General features: G+C 32.7%; 1 pseudogene; it reads right to left on the bottom strand.

The window, feature by feature from the left end:
• Positions 1-5,293: 5,293 nt before the first annotated feature.
• On the bottom strand, positions 5,294-8,779 carry LOC107810087 (urea-proton symporter DUR3-like; annotated as a pseudogene).
• Between the last annotated feature and the right edge of the window lie 334 nt (positions 8,780-9,113).

Raw genomic sequence — 9,113 nt, 5'->3', positions numbered from 1 at the left:
TTGAACTCATGAAAAATTCTTAGTAAATTTGTACATGTGAAATTATATCTATTCATGGATTGAGCATTATGATTAATAAGTAGGATCCACAAAATGATCTATTTATTTGAGTCATTGAAATAGTTTAATATACCATGTGAAAATTATCCTTGAGAAATCTACATTAATGGTGGAGGTTCATAACTAGAAAAAGAGTATTTATCTTTGGGTACTAGTGAAACTAACTCCACCCATGAGAAGAGATATTGGGGTTTTCACTGAACGGGAGAAAATATAATATCTCAGGTTCTTATGTATTTAATAAAAGGATAATTTATTGCAAAACAAGATATTATATATCCTAGAAATAGGAAGAAAATAATATATGCCTTCAGCTCATAGTGTAATTATAAGGAGAATGGAAATCAATATCATATTTATTTTAATTCATGAAACTACTTAAAACGGTTATTCTCCGAGTTTGGTTACAGGCTAGTGGTCATGAATTTGACGGACTCCGATAAACCTGAAACTTGGTGGGTTCATCGAAAACGATCTAGTGAAAAAAAAACTCCTTGCTATGCAGTGAATCATGTTGTTTCTTTGGCATTTTGAGGTCGTTTAGATGGGTTTTCAAGCAGTTTATTAAATTGAATTTGTTATAAATATGAAAAATTATTCTTTATATATCGGCTATATTTGTGTTAAATCTGAAACATGATGATTTAACTTGATATGATATATAGCAAGAATGCAAATCACATGGATTTAATCCTGACTACGCCAAAAAAAATAATTTATTCGAATTTGGTCTAGTTTTTGGCGATCATGAATTTCACGATCTCCGAATGACCTGAAATTCGGTAGGATCATTGGAAACAATCATTTAAGAAGAACTCACTGTTATGCAGTGAATCACATCGTATTTTGACGATTTGGGATCGTTTAGGTGAGTTGTTTGGAGGTTTGACGGATTAAAATGTGATTTACATACGAAAAGTCATTCTTTCTATCATTTTATATGTCTAATCTGGAACATGATAACACATGTTGATTTGACATGAATTGGTATATGATAAAAAAATGTAGGTCATATTTTAAATTCTTAAAAAAATGCTTAAAATGATAATTTTCCAAATTTGGTCGCAATTTTTGATTGATATGAAATTTGGTAGATTTATCAGAAATAGTCCAGTCAACAATAATCACCACTATACAGTGTGAAATATTAATTTTAGTATTTTAAGACTGTTTAAATGGGTATTGAGCATTTTTTTTAATATGGAACTTAATCCTCAGAGAAAAATTCGTGGTTGTGATAAAGTGGTGATGGGAATAAACCCCTATGGTCTTCATTTTATTTATTTATAGTGAGATAATAAATTTATGCGTTGACATTAGGTCTTCCTCCATATCGGATAAATTTATTATGAACTCACTGGCTATAGTTACTAGTTATTGATAACCAGTATTAACTCTCCATCTGAGCTTAAAGGGTTGAATCAATTTTGTAACTACAATACAATCATGATTAAGTGGTGATAGAAATATATTTCTATGGTCTTCCACTATTAATTTCAAGTGAGTAATAAATTTATGCGTTGACTTTAGGTCTTCCTCCATATCGGCTAAATTTATTGGAAGCTCACTAGGTGAAATACTAGTAATTGATATCGTGTACTTACTCTCCATCTGAGTATACATGTTGGATCAATGAAACTAGAGCTATTAAAAATGATGTTCACTTGACTTAAATTAACAGTATACTCTCCATCTGAGTTGGGTCTGTTTTAATTATTGGAGTGAATAATCTGGCATTGCATATGTATGTTGCATGAGTAGTTCTTTCCCATCGAAATTGCTATTCAAGATGCATGACATATATGTGTAGTGTGTTTTAAATTTTTTGTATTAAAAAGTTATATACAATTGACTGAAAATAATAGTATGCTCTCCATCTGAGTTGGTTCTATTTATTTTTGGATTGTATAATTCTTGCATTATATAATATACTTTGCATGAATAATTCTTTTCCCATCGAAATTTATTATTCCAGATGCATGTATGTATATAAATATTGAATGCAGTCTGAATTTTACTATTCAGTGTTTTGACTTATTATGATCTATTTAATATTTTTATCTCAACTCCACAATGATTTTATGCAATTTGTCGTATTACTTGTTAAAATTTTCTTTTAGTGATAAGACATTAATTTTAAGGATGCAATATATGTACTTTTGTTAGAAGGAATTTAATTCCGGTTTCTGGGCAAAATAAGAGATGGATATTTGTTTTATTTTTCGAATAACTCTTGAGTTATTGAGCTTAATAAACACTTTATCTCTTGTGGTACATGAATGCATGACCTTGTTATTATATATTCATGTCTCTCCTGAACAAAACAATATTAATCTACCTCATAAGAGAATATGTTCTTCAAAATTGAGTAAAACTTATCTGTGCACTTTTATCTAAGTCATATTAATCTGGATAGGATTTCAAGTTGGTCAAGTATGGACCTTAAGGTTCATTGAAAGTAGAGGCACTACCAACTTGTGGATCCTGTTTGGAAGGAAATTTGACTAAAAGATGTTTCCCTTTAAAAGGAAATAAAACTAGTGATAAGCTAGAATGAATCCTTTCTGATTTGTATGGTTAAATGAACATACTCGTAAGAGATAGATTTTGAGTATTTTATGACATTCATAAATGATTACTCAAAATATTAATATATTTTTTTGATGCACTGTAAGTCTTAATGAATTAAGTAATTCAAGGATTTTAAGACTTGAAATAGAGAAGCACCAAAGAAATATATTAAGTTACTTCAATTTGATTGTAGTGGCGAGCATCTCTCTAAAGAGTTTTTTAGTTACATATCAGAATAGGGATTACATCTCAATTGACTACACTGCAAACTCCATAATAGAGTCGTGTAGTAGAAAGAAGAAATAAGTCTCTTTTGGATATGGATAGACTAATGACGTGTTATTCAGATTTGCCTTATTTATTTTTGGAATATTTCCTGGAAACTTCAAATTACATTCTGAATTTAGTTCCTTCTAAGCTAGTACCTGGGACATCTATAGAACTGTGGACTGAATGTAAGCTTGGTCTGTGGCATGTTCAGATATAGGATTATCCCGCATATGTGCTGAAAGGGAAAGCATATATGTAAGTTGGAACTAAGGATGAATAGGTGCATGTTTATCGAATATCCAAGAAAGCGAATGAAGCTTTATTTTATTGTCCTAAAGAAAATAAGGCAATTGTTAAAACAAATGCATTTTTCTAGATAAGGACTGTTTAATAAAACATGTTCCTAGAAGTAAACTATTTTTACAGGAACTGGGCAAAGAAATAACTAGATGTTCAAGAACATCAAAACCCACACGTCAGAATTGACGTTCCATTGCATTTAAGTAGTGGGAGAACGTTAATAGACATAATATGCCTTTATCGAGTGGGAGTGATGTTTGAACATTGAACACTATAGTAAGAAGTCACTAATATTTCAATGTCGTGAGGTAACGAAGGTAATATTAGTGGTACTTCGTCTTAGTGGGAGAAAGCTAAAGAAAATTATAGTTCGGTGTTCATTCTTGGGATAGTTTCGGTAACAGGATCTCTGAAGAGTTTAATACCAAACAAGATAATTACGATAAAGTACTACTGGACAAATATTGCATCAGATATAACTTGGCAAGATTCTTTAACAAAACCTTATTTGGTGAAGACTTTTAATAGTCATGTAAAAGAATGCCTGAAAAAGTTGTAGATGCATGGTTATGAGTCTAAGTGGGAGATTGTTGGGGCATATACTATTAACCATGCATTTGGATATAGTATATTCTAATAATTATCATGGTTAAAAGTCTAAGTGGGAGATTGTTGGGATATATACTATTAACCATGAGTTTGGTTTAGATATAGTATTTATTATGAAATAATTGTTTATTCAGTTTTAATAAAGTTTTAAATAGATCATATAATAGTCCGTGTCCTTTGCTTATATAGTAGATGATTTAGTGTATAGAGTTTAGCTTATACACGGAAGATTAAATCATCGGTTCTTATAAGTATAAAATTTGAGTTCACAATCTAATGATGGAATTGGACAAACCATCAGGAATGATTGTAGCACAAGATTAAATATAATTAATCTTGATTATGGGAATGGTTTAATTCCAACTTCTTGTGCTAGTACATTTTGTATGTATTGAACGGACCAGGTAGAGATAAGTATTTTATACTGACTTAATAAAATAAACTCTCTAGCCATTAAATGTACTTATACTCTTAATCTTGATATAATTATTATTAGCTGTGTATATTATTATTGTTTTGATTTATTAAAAGACGAGATTCTTTCGTGGGTCAATATGCCTGGTAAATTGGATAATAATAATATACATTGGCGAAGTAATAGTTAGTTGATGGAATCCATGTCTCGGTTTAGAGATTGATGATATACCTTTATGAAAGCTTATAAGTTTTCATGTGTAAACCCGGCCGGTGGATTTTGTATCCGACACATGAAATAAGTTAAGCGAAAGTCTAAAAGAAATAATCAATAAATTAAATCGTCAGTAATTTAATTTAATTGCTTCGTATCTGAATCTTAACATGGGGAGTTAAATAAGATTTAATGGATGAATTTCGAAATTGAATAAGGAGTGTAATTACGAATTTTTAGTGGAATAATTTGTAATTAATTATGGTGAATATTAATTTCGAAAATTACAAATTAATTCCATAATTGGAAGCCTTGCTAATTAAATTCTGTGGTCCCTACTGTGCCTAAATAATAGGAAATAAAGGAATCCTTTTTCTGGTGGAAAAGAAAACCTAACAGGTTTTGGAAAAGGGTCTTAACCCTTAAAACTTGTGCTATAAATACATAAGGTTTTCCACCTAGAGGGATGAGGACATGATGACTGAAATTTTCAGCCAAGTTTTCCTAGAAATTTTGCCCACACGAAATTGCTATTTTCGGGTATTATTTGGGTAACACAGTAGAAGACCGTGGAACGTTCGAGGATCACGATTGTGCGGGTGATGGAGATTCCATTAAGAAGTTATGGAACTGAAGGCTCACGTGGTAGAAGAGATATGTTCACGCTTCAAGAGGTAACCCGTGAAATCCCGTTTATGCTAGTTATCTAAATTACATGTAATTTTGATACTGGGATTGCTTCCGCTGCATATAATAATCCATCAGAAGCAATTTTCAACTACTCACAGTTTTCAGTTTTTATTACTGTTTGAACTCAGTAGAGATATTTGCTGCTTTTTTATGCCTTGAAATCTCTTCAGGCTGATCGGAAAGATTGTCTGGTCACATGGGATAGCCAAAGAGTTGGCACATGGCTTCTTGAGTTCTTCCAATGTTTAAACAGACATTCCAAAACAAAATTCAAACCAGACAATGATGTACTTTCAAAAGCAAAACCACACTATTTTCAGGGCGTCAAGCAAAATCATAGTACTTTATACAATCATTGTAGTCACATTAGTTTGCAGAAAGTGACAGTATGTATAAAGCACCTCTGTCTTTTTTTAGACTTAAAATACACACTGATCGACTTGTTTTCTCTGGGAATTCAATGACTTGGTGAAGCAACAATCTGATCGGATTCTGATGCTTCCTTTCTCTTGCTCCTTTCTTTCTCAAGTAAATACACCCTTTCTACTTCAGGCATTGCTATAATAAATATTCAGCTTGGAGTTGAAGTCTTCCAACTTTTCCATAACTCTGTCATTTGTAAACATGCCATTAAGCACACTTTAGATTGTTCCCCAGCTTTCCATCAATGGTAAAGCAATAATAACTGCTGATCCCACTGTACCCCATACAATAGCTATTACAGCCCAGAATGTGAAGTATCCCTTGCTAAATTGCCCTGCATTATCAAGTTTGCAACCAATTTATCATCGAGCATTCACACTAACACTGAAGTAGCAGAAGGATTAAATTTTTCAGACTTACCCACAGGAAGTGTAAGAATAGGCCAGAGAACTAGTATCGCGACTGTGAAACCAATGCCCCATTTGATTATCCATGCTTTGGCTCTGTTGAGCTTTTCCTCTTTGAACTCTTCAGGTGGCAATTCACTTTTTTCCTTTTCAACCACAGTGATCTGCTTAGTAGTCTGCCAATCATAGTTCTTGGGCCTTAGAAAGCTACAAACAGCATGAATAGCTCCACCAGTAAGTATAGAAACAAGGTTTCCTGCAAGCATTGGCGCATTTCTACCAGTTGTATCAAGATTTATCCTTCCATACTCGATCTTAGTGACCGATAACCAAGTGATAATCCCTAACAAACAGCCAACAACTGTCCCCAGGATTGCGCCAAAACTGTTTGCTTTTTGCCATATATTTGTGGAGACCCCATTTTTTATTACATCTAATGGACTATGTATAAGCTTAAAAAAAGTTCTGCAAAGTGAAAAAAGTTTGATTTCTTTCTTTAACAAATATAGAGAAGAAGGATTTGCAACTGCTATGGTTTCTACCAAAAAAATTGCACTTGAAATGAATATCGAACCCGAATTTCGTAAGAAATGTGTGATATATAGGAAATAACAAGTTGATGTAAATGTTGATAATGAAATCTCAAAATCTTTCGAAGAGTCCTTTAGTGTTGATTACTTTTATACATAATAGATAAGACTATTTTTTCACTTCAAAATAGATTTGAACAATTCAAAGCATATGAAAATATTTTTGGTTTTCTATTTGGCAGTAAAAACTAAGATCACTAGATATTGGAAATTTGAAAAAATATTGCCTTAATCTTGAATGTTCCTTAAAGCATAATAATTAATTCGATATTGATGGTTTTAATTTATTTCTGAATTAAAAGTATTAAGGAAAATAGTACAATTAGAAGATACAATTTAATTGATACATTTAATCAAATAAAAAGATTTAATTCTTTTTCAAATGCCTAAATTTCTTACGGAATAATGTTAATAACTCATGTTACCATTGATTCGGCGGAAAGAAGTTTTCAAAATTAAAATTGATAAAATCTTACCTAAGGACAACAATGTCACAAGAAAGGTTAAATGAATTAGCTATATTGTCAGTTGAGAAATACTTATTAAAAGTTATTGATTATAAGAAAATTATTAATAACTTTGTATCTAAGAAAAGCTAAAAAATATAGACTTCAAATAAATAATTAATTTTTTTTTTAAAGTTAAGGCCCCTCATAAAGTTTGGCTTTAGGCCACAAAATTCGTCGTGCCGCCCCCGCCAGGATTGCACCAAAACTGTTTGCTTTTCGCCATAAAAGCATGAAAGCAATTCCTCTTGAAACAGTCAAATCCTAATACAATTCCTCTTGAAACTTTTAGAATTTGTTTTCCACTTGCATCCGGATTGATGCATGCACGATAGATGTCATATGTACATAATGAAGAGACTGCAATTAGCTTAGATGAACCAGCTGATGTGACAGCCCTAATCAACACAGAAGAAGTCATATACGTAATTGAAAGTTAACAGAACATTTTCCACGCGTAATTCTTGATTAGGCACTTACATAAAGAGCATTGTGAGGAGAAGAATCGAACCCCCTTTTCCCATCAAAGCAATAGCTGTAGCTGGAGGAACTAGTCCATGCCTAGCCTCACTTGCTGTTATTGGTAGATCAAGAGCTAGTGCTCCAAGACATAGTGATGTTGCCAAAGAGAATGGCACAGCAAACCAAACTAGACCACCCAACAAATAGCCCTTATGCGTCGATGATGGTCTTGCGGCAATGGCACTTACCCAGTACCCCTACATTTCAATATTTTGGCTATTAGGAAATGATGGTTACAGTGACATTTCATAAGCCAGTTTCTTGCTAAATTATACGAAAGAAGTTACATTGTCAACGAAAACTGTGCCAAAATTTCCCACGATGTTGATGATACCAAAGACAAGACCACCTGAACTCAACATAGTAACATAAGACCCTTTGAAATTCCCAGTAACAGGACCACAAGATTGTCCAACATGGGAGATGGGCTCTTGACAATTTCTTGACTTGCTTGCTACCTCTAATAAACGTCTATAAACGAGGCTTGGGCTGCCAAGTTCATTGCTAGCAACATAAACCAGGTACACAAAGATGACTAAAACCACGTGTACTGAAATCAACAACCAGAAAATTTCTTAGATGAGCGCGTGAAAAAGAGAAGCTAATATAAAGAGATAAAATTTAGATACCTATGACAGAATGTATATAGCTAGCCAAGAAAGTAGCTTTTAGCCCTCCTGCTAAGGTGTAAACTATAACACCAAGAGGAATAAGAAAACTTGCAGCATATATATATTGACGCCGGTGAGTGCATTAACGACAGCTGATCCACCAAGAAGCAACATAGCTGTTACTATAATGTTTGTCAAGAAGCAAAACCCCAGAAAAACAAGATGAGCAGCAGTTCCCCATCTGAAAATATGAGAAAATAATAGTCAAAGTGAAGTTTTTAAGGATACAGCAGAATTATCTTCATCTTAATACAAACCTTGCTTTGACGATTTCACAGAGTGTATGAGCATAAGGAGCTTTTCGTTTGATCTCTATTGCCATCACACCAAAAAGGAGCACCTGTTGTGTAACAAATTAAATAGAAAATTTTCTTCCTTCCTAACTTCCTTCCTTCCTTGTTGAGAAGGTGAAGAATAGTATGTACCTGAATAGTAGCTCCACTTGCATACCAAAAGGGTCCACTAATTCCATGCTCCCATTGTAGATGCCCAAGTCCACTGCAAAAGACCATTAAGTTGACTGTTGTTGCGACTAAAACACTCACGCAAGTGTACGCGATCGACAAGTAATATAGTAGTAAGTAAAGTATCGTTCCCACGAGGAATTGTGATCAACTTATCGACTGATGTAGACTCAAACAATTATCAATTCAAGCTAAATTATCACAAAATATATAAAGAACCAATTTACAACTTACTTAATAATTGCACAATAATTCAACACAAAATTACTACACCAATTTCACAATATGTTTATAACAATTTGGATAAATATATTCCCGGGTCATGGACTTGCTAGAAATTATGCTACTATTTTAGCTTAAAATGGATTTATTGAATTATCCGGGTTATTGATTATAGGGTTA

This window comes from Nicotiana tabacum, chromosome 1, assembly GCF_000715075.1.
Source record: "Nicotiana tabacum cultivar K326 chromosome 1, ASM71507v2, whole genome shotgun sequence".
Lineage (NCBI taxonomy): Eukaryota > Viridiplantae > Streptophyta > Magnoliopsida > Solanales > Solanaceae > Nicotiana > Nicotiana tabacum.
The sequence above is the reverse complement of the archived record's forward strand: the minus strand, read 5'-3'. Positions and strand labels throughout refer to the sequence as shown.